Consider the following 17,695-nt stretch of genomic DNA (forward strand, 5'->3'; position numbering starts at 1 on the left):
GGCCCAACCAGTCCACACCGACCCTCCGAAGAGTAACCCACCCAGACCCATTTCCCTCTGACTAATGGACCAAACATGATGGGCAATTTAGCATGGTAAAACACAATGGGCAATTCACCTGGCCTGCACATCTTTGGACTGCAGGAGAAAACCAGAGCACTCAGAGGAAACCTACGCAGACATGGGGAGAATGTGTAACCTCCACACAGAGTCGCCAGAGGCTGGAATTGAACCTGGGACCCTGGTGCTGTGAGGCAGCAGTACTAACCACTGAGCCACAATGCCACCCACATTGCTTTGACAAGAATCAGATTAATAAGATACATACCAAAATGGCAAATACACACCATTATTCCAGTTCCAAATGGCTGCACTTCTAAATTGCAATTGAGCTCAGGATAAGGCTGACAAGGACAAACGTGGGAGATACAGTCAGAATGGTAAACCCCAGGTTAGAACAAAGTAACAATGCTGGCAAGGGTGGAGGGCATTTTACACTGTATCTGGTAACTGACCTGGAATGCTTAGAGTGGGAAAAGTTCCATTTCCCCCATTGGAATATGAAACAAAACAAAAGTAAACCAAAATCAAAGACTTATTGTGATAAAGGGCTTATGCCCGAAACATCAATTCCCCTGCTCCTCGGATGCTGCCTGACCTGCTGTGCTTTTCCAGCAACACACTCGCGACTCTGATCTCCAGCATCTGCAGTCCTCACTTTCTCCTCCACTTAGTGTAAACCACCAATACATGCAAAATAAAACCTAAATTGTATAGACGTTAAATATGCCATTGTTTTATCCTGTCCAGACTCGGCTTAATTATTTTAAAGACTTTGAATAATCCCTTCAACCAATCATTTTTCCTTGCTGTAGTTAACCCTGCTGTTTACTCAGTCTTTCTATCAAAATGATAAATGGCATGAATGCAGTGCCAAATTTACTTGGCGTATTACTGATATATCTTTGGAAAATTGCCCTTTAGCCAATCCAATGGAATGTTTTGGAATTAACTCCAGTCATCACTCAAAATTATTCCCCTTTCTGCCACTGCCATCATCAGTACTTCACCCTCGTATTATAGTAGCTCACAATATTCTTTCCAAACACAACTAACCTTGGACGCTTTTAACAATGTGACTTACCACAAACTAGGCTCTGGGAATTTGATTGGGTTTTAAACCCCAAGTCTGCCCTGATCTCGTGCAGGGCATAAACTATAGGACACAGTTCCAAAACGTGACAGAACCACCCGTGGAAAAGTCAAAGTATGCTTCCAATGGAGTAAGGTAGGTTAAGGCAGTCAGACAGGATAAACTGCATAAGGCAACAGTAATACTTACCAATGCCTTTTTGAAAGGATCAAGTCATTAATTGTCCTAGATTTAAATGTAAGCATTTGACACACCCATCACAAAATCCCTAGAGTGTGGAAGCAGGCCATTCAGTCCATACCAACCTGCCAAAGAGCATCCCACCCAGACCCACCCCCACTCCCCTACCCTACCCTATCCTTGGAATTCTACAATTCCCAGGGCCAACCCACCCAACCTACATACCCCCAGACACTATGGGCAATTTAGTACGGCCAATCCACCTAACCGGCACACCTTTGGACTGTGGGAGGAAACCCGAGCACCCGGAAGAAACCCACGCAGACACAGGGAGAATGTGCAAACTCCACACAGACAGTCGCCCAAAGATGGAAGTGAACCAGGGTCCCTGGTGCTGTGATGCAGCAATTCTCACCACTGAACCGTCATGTCGCTGTATTGGCATACAATCCACACTGTTGTCCAATTTTGCAAGGGAAAGCAAAGAAACTATTAAATGTCTTCATTGCAAAATTACAAAACAATATGAAAACACCGTTAGTTCAGGGGAAAGATGGACATTGATAACTCCAATGAAAGCATGAGGAATTCAGTGAGAATTTCCAAGACCATCCCACAATATCATGAGGTCAAATATAATCCCTCTCTTGGCACAAACCACCTCTCTCTTCCTCCACCCACAACAGTGCATAAACTATCCTTCGAGTAGTCAAATAAACCAATAATAATGATATTCCCAAACATAAATTAGAACGCAAGATTAGCTACATGTGTTTCTGATGGCCATTAACTATCCAACTTGTCAGACCAATTTGAACACCAGCATATTAAGTGATACAATTGGGCAACACCAATGGTCGATGACTAAATGGTCTTTTAATCCACCAAATGTAGAACAGTATTAAAAATGAATAAAAAAAGTGTTCATGAAACATGAGAAATTTCACCATTTTTAATGACTCTATGATATTACACCCCCCACCCCAACCCCGCTCCCGCATCGCCCTGAGGAGCTAACTCTTCAATGCCTGACAGCTCCAGCTCCCAGAAGACCTAACAACGGAAAAAAGACACCACGCGCTGAGCAACATGATAATTATTTAGAGATTATCATTTAAATTCCCCTCTCAATTCTTCTGAACCCTTGAGATCCAGACAAAATGAACAATAGAACCCTCAGACGTACAAACTCCACATGCATGCACATTCCAGGAAATCCAATGGCCTCATGTGCGTTTCGCAACAACTATGGTTTTTTTCTGAAATCCATGTGTAAAATTTTCAGAAGTCATCGTTGTAAAACTCAAGCATGAAAGTAAAACACATACATGCATTCTGCAGCCAGAAGGCATCTAGACAGAGTAGCAATCCCATAATTACTTGCAAACCAAGCACATGAATGTCATTTTTTTCCTAATGCAATTTTCTGCTGATCAAACAATAATGTGTGCTTAATAATTAGCTCAAATAATGTCTCCCACAGGGAAGTAGAGCACTTGACCCATGTGCTTTGCATTTACCACTGCTGTGATAGCGCTGCATGAAAATGGTTTTCTTGCATTCCTGAATTTTATGCTTGGTGTACAGTTAAAATGAGCAAAAAACAGTAGCTGAATATATTGAGTTAATCTCTCAGCTCATGAAAACGAACGTATCTTCTCTGCCCAAAAACACCAGCAACCAAACAAGACACATTTGACATTGTATTAGCATGGTGCCATGTGAATGTACCTTCTGGACTCCCACGAGCAGATTGAATCAAACTTTAAAATCAAATGATTGTTCAAAAGTTAAACCAATAAATAACACTCAGAGCAAAAACACAAGTGTTAGTACTTTTACTTGTCTTTGCAAAAATGGCATAAACACTAATGCAGTTTTCCTCTTCTCAATTTTGCTGCAATATGTGTGGTCACCGATAGCCTCCCTAGTTAATCCCAACAGCAGAGCAAGTTCCAACTCAGTTGCCAGCTTTAGGGGGGCGGTTGTAACCATTCTCAGCTGCCAATCAAAGGCCATGGGCCACAGAACCTCCCAGGGAAACTGCCAAGATTCACCGGGCCAATGGGCCCCCAGCATAGCTGTCATCCAAAATCAGTGTCCCAGGATGTAAATGACGGACGAAGTTCAGAATTGAACGGATGATTTGATCCATCTGTGTTGCAGGATTAGAGTGATCTGCTCGAGGAGGAGCCTATTTCAGGATTAAGTGGTGCTGTACATCGCCAGGCCAGCAAGCATAGTACTGACTGGATAGCTCCCTTTTCAGTTATGCCTGAAGATCACACTGATACAAGTGCCTGGAATTTACATTATGCACTGAATTACCAGGCTTCGTTTACAGATTTATTTTTCTTTGCAAAATTATAATGTGTTGTGCAAATAGCCTCCACTTCTGACACTTTTGTTGGAGATGTAACCTTGCCTTTACAGGGAGGGGATTGGATTAGATTAGATTACTTTTTTTTTTAAGATTACTTACAGTGTGGAAACAGGCCCTTTGGCCCAACAAGTCCACACCGACCCGCCGAAGCGCAACCCACCCAGACCCATTCCCCTGTTTACCTCTTCACCTAACACTACAGGCAATTCAGTATGGTCAATTCACCTGACCTGCACATTTTTGGACTGTGGGAGGAAACCGGAGCACCTGGAGGAAACCCACACAGACACGGGGAGAATGTGCAAACTCCACACAGAGTCGCCCGAGGAAGGAATTGAACCCGGGTCTCTGGCACTGTGATTAGATTCCCTAAAGTATGGAAACAGGCCCTTCAGCCCAACTAGTCCATACCAACTCTCCAAAGAGTAACCCACCCAGACCCATTTCCCTCTGACTAATGCGCCTAGCACTATGGGCAATTTAACATGGCTAATTCACCTGATCTGCACATCCTTGGACTGTGGCAGGAAACCAGAGCACCTGGAGGAAACCCACGCAGACATAGGGATAACGTGCAAACTCTACACAGACAATCGCCCAAGGCTGGAATCGAACTGGGGTTGTGAGGCAGCAGTGCTAACCACTGAGCCACCACACCGCTTGAGAGACTATGTTTACTACATCTAATGTAGACTGCTGCTGTTTGCAAACTGACTGAAAGTCTTGGAACTAACACATCATATCCCATCGACACAACATCAATTTAAAGTATGACCTCTTAAAATGGCATATGTACACCATACTAACTCCGTAGACTGTTTGACAAAACGTAATTGTAGCCTGTTCTCAGAGTGCTGTCTATGTCCTACTTCCAACTCTGAGTTTTAAAAATCTACTCACAGGATGTGGGCGTTGCTGGAAAATCTGGAATTTATTCCCCATCCATATTGCCCTTGAGAAAATGGTGGTAGTGAGCCATTTTGTAGAACCACTGCAGTTCATATGGTGTAGATAGACCCATAGTACTGGCCATAAGGGCTATTCAGGATTTTGACCCAGCAACAGCCATATAATTTCACATCAGGACGATGTGTGGCTGGTCGGGGGAACTTATCGGTACCTATAAAGCATCTACAGTCCTCGTTCTTCTGAGTGATGAAGGCCACGGAGTTGCTGTCGAGGGCGCCTTGAGTTGTTGACAACACAGTGTCAAACAGATAGTCTCTCATGAAGCAAACACCATGGGCATACTGCAACTCCTACAACAACGTGCACTTCTGCCTTGAAGTTCAGATATTCTAGAAATCGCAAAATGTATTTCTTAAGTGGCACAAACCATAAACAGCAAATGTCATCAACACTCTGTCAACCATAAAAAACAGAACCAATAACGCAAAGACTACCTGAGTATTATTTTCAACACTTGCAAGTTACAAGAAAGGCCGAATGGTAAATTCTTGGCTTAGTCCAAGGTTTGGAATAAAACTCCAATCCCAGCAACTATTCATTTAATTAAATAAATTGGTAATTAAAAGCCAATCCATGTAATGGTGGCTGTCTAACTACTGAACGGTCATAAAACCCTTCTGGTTTTCTCCCAGAAATCTTCTACTTTTCTTGATCCGAGTAACAACACTCTGAAGTGTCCCACCAAACCCCTCAGTACTATTAAACCGGTACCAAAAACATCAAATTGGAATCAACTTTTACAGAAAAGAAAGTCCAAATGGCAAACAATTAGTCAGAACGTACTTCCTGATAACACTGCTTTTCCACTACTACAAAAGTACAACCTCAGAGAAGGTAGCTGAAGGGGATTTTCAGAATTGAAAAATACAAGCAGCTAAGCAGGACGACAATGCAGTTTAATGGAGGGAGGATCATTTATCAAAAAGACAATCCTGGGCCCCATTCCAATATCAGTATGAAAGGATAGGAAAAGGCCACTATGTTTTAGGAGCTTGTTAGCTTAATTTACATTGACAATTAATTACTGATACACGACCCATACTCCATTTGGGATTGATTAATAAAGTTGCTGTCAGTTCTTAAATCATCGAGGAAGATAAGAATTTGAAAACACTTGAAACTGCCTGACAGGGAGCCTCGACATGGCTCTCGACTTGGCAAAGTCGCCCTAATCGGCATGAAGTCAAATCAATCACTATTTCATGAATTCACTTGCCTGTTCGAAGGAGGTTCAGCATTTAAGGGCGTGTTGGAGGCAGGGATTGGAATGACCAGTACAAAAAGCCTTCACTTCCACTTTGCTCCATCCGGCAAGGGAAACCTCTCGATGACATCTCTCATCATTCAGCAGTGAACGCGAGAATTCCAGAAGCTGAAAGTCATAAAACTAGTTATCCATCTGGCTCTGCTCAATTGGCACAACTTTTCTGTTCAAAGGCCAGGTATTCATCCACACGTCATCAATCATTAGAGAAACCAATGTGCCGGTTCCTCCGCAAAATGTATTCCAAATCCACTCTACTGGAACAAGCTCATGTACATGTACACCAGTAGGAAAACAGGGGCATTGCGATGATTTCACCAGAATTATCAATTATCAAACTACAATCGATTGTGGTAAATACTTATTGGAGCACTTATGTCCTTTGGGGAAGGAAATCTGCCTTCTTTACTCCCACAGCGATGTGGTTGATTTATAACAACCCTCAAACAGCTGAGCAAGCCTTTCAGTTCCAAGTCAATTATGGACTGTCAACAAATGTTGGTCTTGTTAGGGATGGCCAATCTCCTGAAAGGATTTAACAAAAAAAGACATGGAAGGACAGCTTGCATACCTCCATTGAAAAGCAAAACATCATGCAGTGCAATTCACAAGCAATTAATATTTGATGTGCAAGTTTGCAATAATCTAAACTCGTAATGTGCCCTCTGCTACACACAAAATGTAAAGTTCTTTTTCTCCTTATGTCATCATGCTTCTTTCAAATATTTCATAGCTGAGCTGATTTTTAAGATGAAGTTGATGGGAGTGAGTTTTCCTTTGGGAGTAGTTCCATATTAACAAGGATAACTCATACTAAAATGCTTCTGTTCAGATTATTTTAATCCTGCAGGATAGAGGTGTGGATTTTACCTGAGGTTGCATTACATCTGCTGGAAGAAAGGTTACCTTCTGACAGAAATGAAGCACGTTGTTGAGTTAACTTTTGAGAATAAGCAAAGGATTACAGCTCCACTAAGTGCAATATCCTTATTTTAGTAACATATGTAGGCTATCAAATTTGATCATCTATCATCACGTTATACAGGAGATTGTTGTTTAAAATGAAAAAAATTTAATCAAAAGAAAGAAGTGCAGATCTAAGATAGCCGCAGTGGTCAGTTGACCACAGACTGAGACAAGTCTTGAGGGCCCGTGTGGAATAGTGGAAACCTTTTTCACTGACATGACCATTTTGAATTGACTAACATTACAACCAGGCAATAGAGTCAGCAGCAATAAATCCAAATTCCCATTTACTGGCATATGAAAGGCTCACCTTGTCAGTTAGCCAACTTGGAAAGACAATGAAATTAGACTCCTGAAAAACACTGAACACTCAATTTCAATAATAGTGTTTTATATAAACAGGAGGACAGAGAGAAGAACATGGATTCACAACAGCAGAACATTTCTTTTCCTAGCCTCCCCTCTCATCACCTCAGAAAACAACAGCTAACTAAAGAGCAAACTGGGAAAACCACTCACAGAGCTCAAAATCCATCACTGCTGCAAATGTGAGCCAATTGTTGACTTGTTGAAGCATCAGGTTTAAAAATATAAAATCTTAAAGACTTTGAAGACTTTTAAATTGCACAGCCTTATTTCTCCCTAGGTGTAGCACTTTCCTCTTTTTGTAAAAACCTATTATCTGCATTTGAGTATATATTTAATGCTATGTTTATATTACTTCTTCTCAGGATTGATAGGTAATAAAATTCACTTTACTTTCACTCAACGAAAGCTTGGTAACTGGCTCCTTTATTTTCTAAGAGAAAGTGAGGACTGCAGATGCTGGCGATCAGAGTTGAATGTGGTGCTGGAAACGTGCAGCAGGTCAGGCAGCGTCTGAGGAGCAGGAGAGTTGACGTTTTGGTATACCTGAAATGTTGATTCTCCCACTCCTCGGATGCTGCCTGACCGGCTGTGCTTTTCCAGCACCACACACTCTACTCCTTTATTTTCTAGCAAGTTACATTTGAATTGACATATATTCGCTGTACGCAGAAAAGAGGAAAAATATTTTTTGTGACAGATTCAGAAAGGGTTCAAAAGAGAGGAAACATTCTCTTGTCACACAATTTCTTTGTACCTTTAAGCCACAGAACATCTAAGCTAGTTTCTTTCCTCTTCGCTCACCCGCTTTGGACTAACACCCTATAGTAGCTACTTATTTTTCACATAGGTATGCCTGTCATATTCAAAATGGACTTTGGCATCAAGCTCTGCACAAAAGTTAATGTCTGCCACCTCGATCAAAGGAACAGGAGGAAGTCACCCAATCCCTGGTGGCTATTATATTTGAGCATGGATTATTTCAATCTCAAATCTATTTATTCATCGTTGTGCTGTTTTGGGACATAACCATAGGAGAGAGCATTGTATTCACCCTAAGCTCCTCAGCCAAAGATGTTCTTTAAACATATTAAAGGAAAAAGAATAACTACAGGGAGAATTGGACCCCTCAAGTACAAAGTGGACACGTATGTGTAGAATCACAAGAGATGGGTGAGGTCCCCCTCAATGAATACTTCTCTGCGTGAACCGTGGAGAAAGACATGAAGACTTGGGAACTTGGGGGAGTTAGTGGTCATACCTGGGGGACAGTCCATACCATAGTAGAGGTGGTGTTGGATGTATTAGAATCTACAAAGATGGATAAATCTCCTGGTCCTGACCAGATATATCCAAGAACACTGCAAGAGGCTAGAGAAGAAATTGTGTGGGCCCTGGCTGATATTTTTGCATCATTAGCCATGGGTGAGGTCCCGGAAGACTGGAGGGTAGTGAATGTTATGCTCTTAGTCAAGAAGGGCTGCAAAGAAAAATCAGGGAACCATGGACCAGTAAGCCCAACATCTATGGTAGGTAAGTTAGTTGAGAAGATTCTAAGACATATGATATACATGCATTTGGAAATACAGGGTTTGATTAGGAGTAGTCAGCATGGTTTTGTACATGGGAGATCATGCCTCACAAATTTGTTAGAGTTCTTTGATGAAGTGACCAAGGAGGCTGATGAGGGCAAGGCAGTAGATGTAGTCTGTGTGGATTTCAGTAAGGCCTTTGATAAAGCACCATATGATAGGCTGCCCTGGAAGATTAGATTGCATGGACTCCAGAGACAGCTGGCAAATTGAATACACAATTGGCTTGATGGTAGGAAGCGGAGGGTAACAGTGGAAGGATGTTTGCCGAACTGGAGACCAGTGACTAGTAGAGTGCCTCAGGGCTCGATGCAGGACCCATTGCTGCTTGTTATCTATATCAATGATTTGCATGAGAATGTATAAAGCATGATTAGTAAATTTACAGCTGACACTAAAATAAGCGGTATCGTGGACAGTGGGAAAGGTTGTCACAAAATGCAGCAGGACCTCAATCAGCTGGGGAAGTGGGCCAAGAAATGGCAAATGGAATTTAATATAGATAAATGTGAGGAGTTGAGTTTTGGAAAGTCAAATCAAGGTAGGAGTTTCCTGGTGAATGGTAGGGCCTTAGGGAGTGGAGTGGAACAGAGGGATCTTTGGAGTTCAGGTGCATGGTTCTTTGAAAGTGGACTCACAGGTAGACAGGGCAGTGAAGGAAGCCTTTGGCAAACTGGCCTTCATCAGTCAAGGCACTGAGTATAGAAGTTTGAAAGTTATGTTGAAGTTGTACAGGACTTGGAGTATTGTGTTCAGTTCTGGTCACTCTGCTTTGGGAAGGATATTATTAAATTAGAATGAGTGTAGAAGAAATTTACAAGGATGTTGCCAGGACTCAATGGTCTGAGTTATAGGGAGAGGTTGGACAAGCTAGGGCTTTTTTCTTTAGAGCGTAGGAGACTGAGGGGGGGGATCTTACAGAAGTGTATAAGGTCATGAGAGGCATGGATAGGGTGAATGCACTCTGTTTTTCCCAGGGTGGGGGAAAGGAAGACTAGAGGACATCAGCTTAAGTTTAGAGAGGAAAGAATAATTGGGAGCCTGAGGGCAACCTTTTTTAGAACACAGAGTGTGGTATGCGTATGGAATGAGCTATCAGCAGAAGTGGTTGAGGCGGGGACATTAACAACATTGGAAAGACATTTGGATAAATAGATGGATAGGAAAGGATAAGAATATGGGCCAAGTGCAGGGAAATGGGGTTAGCGTGGACGGACATTTTGGTCAGCACAGACCAGTTTGGGCAAAAGGGCCTGGTCTGCATACTGTAGAACTCTATGAGCCAAAGATATGGGAGCAGAATTAGGTCATTTGGTCCATCAGCTCTGCTCCACCATTCAAACATGTTCCTCACCATCATTCTCCTGCCTTCTACGAGCAACCCTGATCCCCTTACTAATTAAGATCCTACCTCTGTCTTAAAGACACTCAATGATTTGACCCCACAGTCCTTTTTTTTGACAAAAAGTTCTATGGATTCACCATTCTCTAGCTGAGGAAATTCCTCTTCATCTCAGTTCTAACTGGTCATCCCTTCACTCTGAGGCTGTGCCCTCTGGTCCTAGTCTCTGCTACTAATGGAAACGTCTTCTCTATGTCCACTCTATCCAGGCCTCAGCATTCTAAGTTTGAACGAGATGCCCCTTTATCCTTCTAGACTGTCCTGAATAAAGGCTAGAGTCCTCCAGCACTCATGAGAAGCCCTTTATTGCTTGGATCATTCTTGTAAACATAGTCCTGACCACCTCCAAAGCTAGCACATCCTCCCTTAGATACAGGACCCAAAACTGCTCACAAATATTCTTATTGCAGTCTGACCAGGGCCTTTATACACTCAGCAGTACATCCCTGCTCTTGTACTCTAACCCTCTTGAAATGAATGCTAATATTCCATTTACCTTCCTAACTGCCAACTGAAGCCACATATTAACCTTAAGAGAATTAGAGTCATAGAGATGGTACAGCACGGAAACAGACCCTTCGGTGTCCACGACACCTCCAATTTTGGTGTCATCTGCAAACTTACTAACTGCACCTCTTATGCTCACTCCAAATCATTTATGTAACCAAATATCGCAGCCCAGTCTAGTCCCATCTGCCAGCACCCGGCCCATATCCCTCCAAACCTTTCCTATTCATATACCCATCCAGATGCCTCTTAAATATTACAATTGTACACTTTGAACACTTATTACAATTGTACCAGCCTCCATCGCTTGCTCTGCCAGCTCATTCCATATATGTACCACCCTCTGTGTGAAAAAGTTGCCCAATAGGTCTCTTTTATATCTTTCCCCTCTCACCCTAAACCTATGCCTTCTATGTTCTGGAATCCCTCACCCCAGGGAAAAGACTTTGTCTATTTATTCTAACCATGCCCCTCATGATTTTATACACCTCTACAGGGTCACCCCTCAGTTTTCGACGCTCCAGGGAAAACAGCCCTAGCCTATTCAACCTCTGCTTATTGCTCAAATCCTCCAACACTGGCTAATTCCTTGTAAATCTTTTCTGAACCCTTTCAAGTTTCACAATATCCTTCCGATAGGAAGGAGACCAGAATTGCATGCAATATTCCAACAGTGGCCTAACCAATGTCCTGTACAGCCGCAACATGACCTCCCAACTCGTGTACTCAATACTCTGACCAATAAAGAAAAGCATACCAAACGCCTTCTTCACTATCCTCTCTACCTGAGACTCCACTTTCAAAGAGCTATGAACTTGCACTCCAAGGTCTCTTTGTTCAGCAACACTCCCAAGGACCTTACCATTAAGCATATAAATCCTGTGAAGATTTGCTTTCCCAAAATGCAGCACCTCGCATTTATCTGAATTAAACTCCATCTGCCACTTCTCAGCCCATTGGCCCTTCTGACAAAATTCCTGTTGTAATCGGAGGTAGCCTTCTTCGCTGTCCACGACACCTCCAATTTTGGTGTCATCTGCAAACTTACTAACTGCACCTCTTATGCTCACATCCAAATCATTTATGTAAATAACAAAAAGTAGAGGATGCAGCACCAATCCTTGTGGCACTCCACTGATCACAGGCCTCCAGTCTGAAAAACAACCCTCCACCACCACCCTCTGTCTTCTACCTTTGAGCCAGTTCTGTATCCAAATGGCTAGTTCTCCCTGTATTCCATGAGATCTAACCTTGCTAATCAGTCTCCCATGGGGAGCCTTGTCAAATGCCTTACTGAAGTCCATATAGATCACATCTGCTGCTCTGCCCTCATCAATCTTCTTCGTTACTTTTTCAAAAAACTCAATCAAGTTTGTGAGACATGATTTCCCACGCACAAAGCCATGTTGACTATCCCTAATCAGTCCATGACTTTCCAAATATATGAACATCCTGTCCTTCAGAATTCCCTCCAACAACTTGCCCACCAGCAATGTTAGGCTCACTGGTCGAAAGTTCCCGGGCTTGTCCTTACTACCCTTCTTAAACAGTGGCACCACGTTCGCCAACCTCCAGTCTTCCGGCACCTTTTATGCGTTTCAAGACATCCGGCACTTCCTCCTCTGTAATATGGACATTTTTCAAGATGTCACCATCTATTTTCCTACATTCTATATCTTCCATGTCCTTGCCCACAGTAAATACTGATGCAAAACATTCGTTTATTATCTGCCCCACCTCCTGCAGCTCCACACAAAGGCCGCCTTGCTGATCTTTGAGGGGCCCTATTCTCTCCCTAGTTACTCTTTTGTCCTTAATGTATTTGTAAAAACCCTTCGGATTCTCCTTAATTCTATTTGCCAAAGCTATCGCATGTCCCCTTTTTGCCCTCTTGATCTCCCTCTTAAGTATACTCCTATTGCCTTCATACTCTTCTAAGGATTCACTCATTCTATCCTGTCTATACCTGACATATGCTTCCTTCTTTTTCTTAACCAAACCGTCAATTTCTTTAGTCATCCAGCATTCCCTGCACCTACCAGCCTTTCCTTTCACACTAACATGAATATACTTTCTCTGGATTCTTGCTATCTCATTTCTAAAGGCTTCCCATTTTCCAGCCGTCCCTTTACCTGCAAACATCTGCGTCCAATCAGCTTTTGAAAGTTCTTGCCTTATACCATCAAAATTGGCCTTCCTCCAATTTAGAAATTCAACTTTTAGATCTGGTCTATCCTTTTCCATCACTATTTTAAATCTAATAGAATTATGGTCGCTGACCACAAAGTGCTCCCTCACTGACACCTCAGTCACCTGCCCGGTTTTATTTTGCAAGAGTAGGTCAAGTTTTGCACCTTCTCTAGTAGGTACATCCACATACTGAATCAGAACATTTTCTTGTACACACTTAAATTCCTCACCATCTAAACCCTTAACACTATGGCAGTCCCTGTCTATGTTTTGAAAGTTAAAATCACCCATTATAACCACCCTATTATTCTTACAGATAGCTGAGATCTCCTTACAAGTTTGTTTCTCAATTTCCCTCTGACTATTAGGGGGTCTATAATACAATCCCAAAAAGGTGATCATCCCTTTTTTATTTCTCAGTTTCACCCAAATAGCTTCCCTGGATGTATTTCCGGGAATATCCTCCCTCAGCACAGCTGTAACGCTATCCCTTATCAAAAATGCCACTCTCCCTCCTCTCTTGCCTCCCTTTCTATCCTTCCTGTAGCATTTGTATCCTGGAACATTCAGCTGCCAGTCCTGCCCATCCCTGAGCCATATTTCTGTAATTGCTATGATATCCGAGTCCCATGTTCCTAACCATGCCCTGAGTTCATCTGCCTTCCCTGTTAGGCCTCTTGCATTGAAATAAATGCAGTTTAATTTATCAGTCCTACCTTGTTCTCAGTTTTGTCCCTGCTTGCCCTGACTGTTTGACTCGCCACTGTTCTCAACTGTTCTGAATCTCTTTGCGCTTCAGATTTCCGAAGCCTTTCCCAGTTTAGAAAGTGGTCAATGCCTCTGTTCTTCCAATCAAAGTGCATAACATCACACTTTCCCACATCGCATTCCCACATGCCACTTCTTTGTCCGCTTTCTCAGCCTGTCCAAGTCCTTCTGCAGCCTTCCCACTTCCTCTGTACTATCTGTCCCTCCACCTATCTTTGTGCCATTTGCAAACCTAGAATTAATACCCTCAGTTCTATCATCCAGATCACTAACGTGTGACGTGAATAGTTGCAGCCCCAACACTGACCCCTTGCAGAACTTCACTGTCACTGCCTGCCATCCTGAAAGAGCTTTCTTTATCCCCTTTAAATTTGAAAGGCTGTAGATTGCTTTGGGCAGACTTCATTCACAGAGTCATGGAAAGGTCACTACAGATGTAGGCGTCACAGTGCAACGATTGACAGTAACTCCATTTACCATGCACTTGTCAGTGCTTTTTAATATTTCCTTAACCTCTTAAATGTCATACCTTTGGCTTCGAAAGCCAGTAGCAGTCACATTTAATGATCTTTTGTTTCTCAAATTCCTCCGGCTCCCCAGCTGCCCAACATTAATTTCAACACTCAGATTAGATTAGATTCTCTACAGTATAGAAATAGACCCTTCAGCCCTACAAGTCCACACCGACCCTCTGAAGAGTAACCCATCCAGACCCAGTCCCTTACCTTATACTGTGGGATATAAATGAATTAATGTTATTTCTGCAAGTATAAATTCTGATACAGAACAGGAATGAGAAAATACATATTCAGCAAAAAGAAAGGATATGTTAGCATGAGATGTGAATACAGAACAATGGTGGATATAAGGGCAAACAGGAAAGCATCTGTTTCCCACTTGTACAGAGACACAGGAACAAACCCCAATCAAAGAGGTCAAAGTGGCCTCTGGATGGAAATAGATGCTGATAGAAGAAAAGATATGCCTAATCAATAAGCTACGGTAGACTGACGTCAAACACCCTTATGGGAGTCAGAGATAAGAGTTTGTCACGGACAAGACAGGATAAACAGAAGTTGTGGGATAAGTCTTAAGGAAATCTGTGACATAAGCGAAGCAGGGAACAGACAATGGAATTAGGAAAACATATGGGAAAAGAAACTGTATAAATTGTAAGGGTTTTTTGGGATATAGTGTGTATTTTGTCATTCCCTTACCTGGCAATTAGACAAAGCACCCACCTATAGGTGTATAAATAAAATAATGCTGTATTCAGAAATTAGTCTCGGACTGAAATTATTAAAGTGAGTGAGCTTTTGTTTCTCACAATACTGACCCCTGACTAATGCAACTAACACTATGGGCAATTTAGCATTGCCAATTCATCTGACCTGCACACCTTTGGATTTTGGGGGGAAACTGGAGCACCAGAGGAAACCCATACAGACCCGGGGAGAATGTGCAAACTCCACACAGACAGCTGCCCGAGGTGGGAATTGAACCTGGATCCCTGGCCCTGCAAGGCGACAGTGCTATCCCCTGAACCACCGTTCCACCCCTACTCATGTTGCCAAAGCGGACCAACTGATAAATTTGTCACCTTCGGGGACCTTACTGCTTCAAAATATCAAAATTGTATATCAAACAGCGGTTACTTCAAAGATTATTCAACGTTTCAAGACAACATAAAATCACAGAAAAGGTCTTCATAGTATTAACTTATACAATTTTGTTGTCAAAGTATTGGAACTTTATTCCTTTTAATTGATCAGTTATAAAAACACAAGCTTTCCACAATTTTGGAAACATGCGTTCAACATCCGCATTTGAAGATCTCTGCTCCAGAGAACATAAACGTAACTGCCCAAATCTCCTCAATATGATCTTTTTCATTCTGATCAATAAAGCAGTGGACAGGGAGTCCATTCCTAACAGCAGCTACATTAGCTACAAAACTGTGAAAACAAGAGCAAACTAATACTGCATTCTCAAAACTAATTTCTAAACCTCGATGACAAAAAAAAATTTCACTTCCTTTCCTGTCCCGAGGCGTGTGGCAGTTCGCATTTAGTTTACTCAGGTATAAGCAACAAGTCTTTCAAGCACTGTATAGCAGAATCAGAAACAAAGACAAGTAAACTGAAGCTTGGGCACGAGAGTATGGTGCTGGAAAAGCACAGCAGGTCAGGCAACATCCGAGGAGCAGGAGAATCAACGTTTCGGGCATAAGCCCTCCATCAGGAATGAGGCTTCTCAGCTGGGGGGTGGGGGGTGACCCATTCCCCATTTTTACCCCTGACTAATGCACCTCACACTATGGGCAATTTAGCACGGCCAATTCATCTAGCCTGTACATCTTCAGACTGCGGGAGGAAACCCACGCAGACACAGGGAGAACGTGCACACTCCACACAGACAGTCGCCCGAGGCTGGAATCGAACCTGAGTCCCTGGTGCTGTGAGGCAGCAGTGCGAACCACTCAGCCACCATGCTGTCCCCTGATAAACCTATATCGTTGTTAGGGAGAGAGCTCCAAGAGTTCGACCCAGTGACGCAGAGAAGGAAAAATCAGTTTTCATACAGTTGAGGAGGAAAAACATTTTCCTAGCTACTATCGTTTCTGAAGAATGGTCAATAGACCCGAAACGTTACCTCGGATTTCTCTCTACAGATGCTGCCTGACCTGCTGTGCTTTTCCAGCAATTTGTTTTTTTTATTTGTTTCTGATTTCCAGCAACCACAATTCTTTCAGCTTCATTCGGAGTCATTGATATTGATAGCTAGTTGAGGTCCCGGCATCACATCCTTCTAGTCTGAAAATAACCTATTTATGCCTATTCCGTGCTACATGAAGATAGTACTCAGGTCTATCGTGGGCTCAACTCAGGTATCAATTTCATTTAGCCTGGAATCAAAGAGAGGGGCCAGACAAGCGGAAAGCACACCAGAAATCACTGAATATACCGGGGAGATCAATACAGCAGTAGCATGTGTGCATTAAGATGTCTGTGTACTTGGATACTGTGGTGTAGACACTTGTCACGGCCAACCTTCTGATCTTAGATAATAATGCAAGTGAACACAGATCAATATAAACAACAAAGTCTAGGGTTTCCACTCTCCTCAAAAATCAGCCAAGTCAGTGCAAAGCAGCAGCCAATTTTCAAGCACAAATTATCCTACACAAAGAGAGATGGTATAATTTTATTTACACTGAAAAGAAATCACATGAAAAACTGGCTACTGCCACAGTGAATTAATCACCATGGTGAATTGCACCCATTTGCAATTTTGCAGGAGGCTTTTAATATTAAGTCTATGTTTTAAAATGCATTTCATTTTTTTATTTGCAAAATAAAGTGCCCTCCTGTTTTGGTTCGGTGACGTGGAAGTGAGTTTTAGCATGAATAGAGCAAAGAAACTTCATTTTTGACCACCTAACAGTGGAAATCGCTGGTGCTATTTGCCTCATTAGGACTCAGTACCAGTAACATGGCCCAGAGCATAAACTGTGCAGGCTTCAGGACAACAACATTAACTCTTTCTGATGGATCTTTCACTGAGCTGACTGCGGTGAGGATTCCTCCTGCAACTGGAATGCAGGGTTGTTACTCAGTGGGGCATAAGATGGAAATGGGGCTCCATAATGATCTGTACTAGGGGCACCGCTGTTGACAATTTGCATTAACAATGTGGACTGTGAAGCCAAAAACTCATTCTAAACTTGCAAATAGCACATGTCTTTTACATGGGTAGGCGGTAACAGGCAATATTGAAGAGGACTGCGACAAATTACAGGAGGATTTTGATAAACTCGCAGAATTAGAAAATAATTAGCAAATGAAGCTCCACACAGATAAATGCGGGGCAGCGCACTTCAGTCAGAAGAATATGGAGGTCATAGGTTATTTGGAGTACATGTCTGGTTTAGGTGGAGGAACGATGAGATGGCAGG

The 17,695-nt window shown here is 42.5% G+C and overlaps 1 protein-coding gene across 5 annotated transcripts in view; it reads right to left on the minus strand.

The window, feature by feature from the left end:
* Positions 1-17,695, minus strand: part of nrcama (neuronal cell adhesion molecule a) — a 419,288-nt gene that overhangs the window by 388,866 nt on the left and 12,727 nt on the right. For 2 of the 5 annotated variants that reach the window (XM_087997476.1, XM_087997475.1), the window contains exon 2: positions 5,902-6,057. The exons of 2 other annotated variants lie outside the window; for them this stretch is intronic. The gene's annotated coding sequence lies outside the window, so the exon portion shown is untranslated. Of the gene's footprint in view, positions 1-4,616; positions 4,638-5,901; positions 6,058-17,695 lie in introns of those variants that run through there. One more of the 5 variants, XM_087997477.1, reaches the window with a different exon arrangement.

The sequence above is a fragment of the Chiloscyllium plagiosum genome, unplaced genomic scaffold (genome assembly GCF_037043375.1).
Source record: "Chiloscyllium plagiosum isolate Xiang-an unplaced genomic scaffold, Cpla_swu_hap1 HiC_scaffold_19, whole genome shotgun sequence".
NCBI classification, from domain to species: Eukaryota; Metazoa; Chordata; class Chondrichthyes; order Orectolobiformes; family Hemiscylliidae; genus Chiloscyllium; species Chiloscyllium plagiosum.